The following is a 341-nucleotide window of genomic DNA, read 5'->3' as shown; positions in this document are numbered from 1 at the left end:
CTCAGCTTCCCAAGAGCTGGGATTACAGGAGTGTGCCACCACACCTGGCAAGAAATGCACTTTAAATATAAGTACACAAATATATTAAATGTAATGAGATTAAAGGAGATGTTGTGCTAATATTAATCAAAATAAACCTATAGTAGCTGTAATAATATCAATGCATACTTCAGAATAAAAAATATTAACAGGCACATGTAAGGTCCTTTGTATTAAGTGGGCACATTTATCAAGAGAACAGGACAATTGTAAATGTTTTGTACCTAGTAACAGAACTTGAAAATATATGGAAAAAAAATTGAAGAACTGTGAAGATAAACAAATCCACAATTATAGTTAAA

Source organism: Chinchilla lanigera, unplaced genomic scaffold, assembly GCF_000276665.1.
Source record: "Chinchilla lanigera isolate Chin_1 unplaced genomic scaffold, ChiLan1.0 scaffold00149, whole genome shotgun sequence".
Taxonomy (NCBI): Eukaryota; Metazoa; Chordata; class Mammalia; order Rodentia; family Chinchillidae; genus Chinchilla; species Chinchilla lanigera.
Note: the sequence above shows the minus strand (reverse complement) of the source record.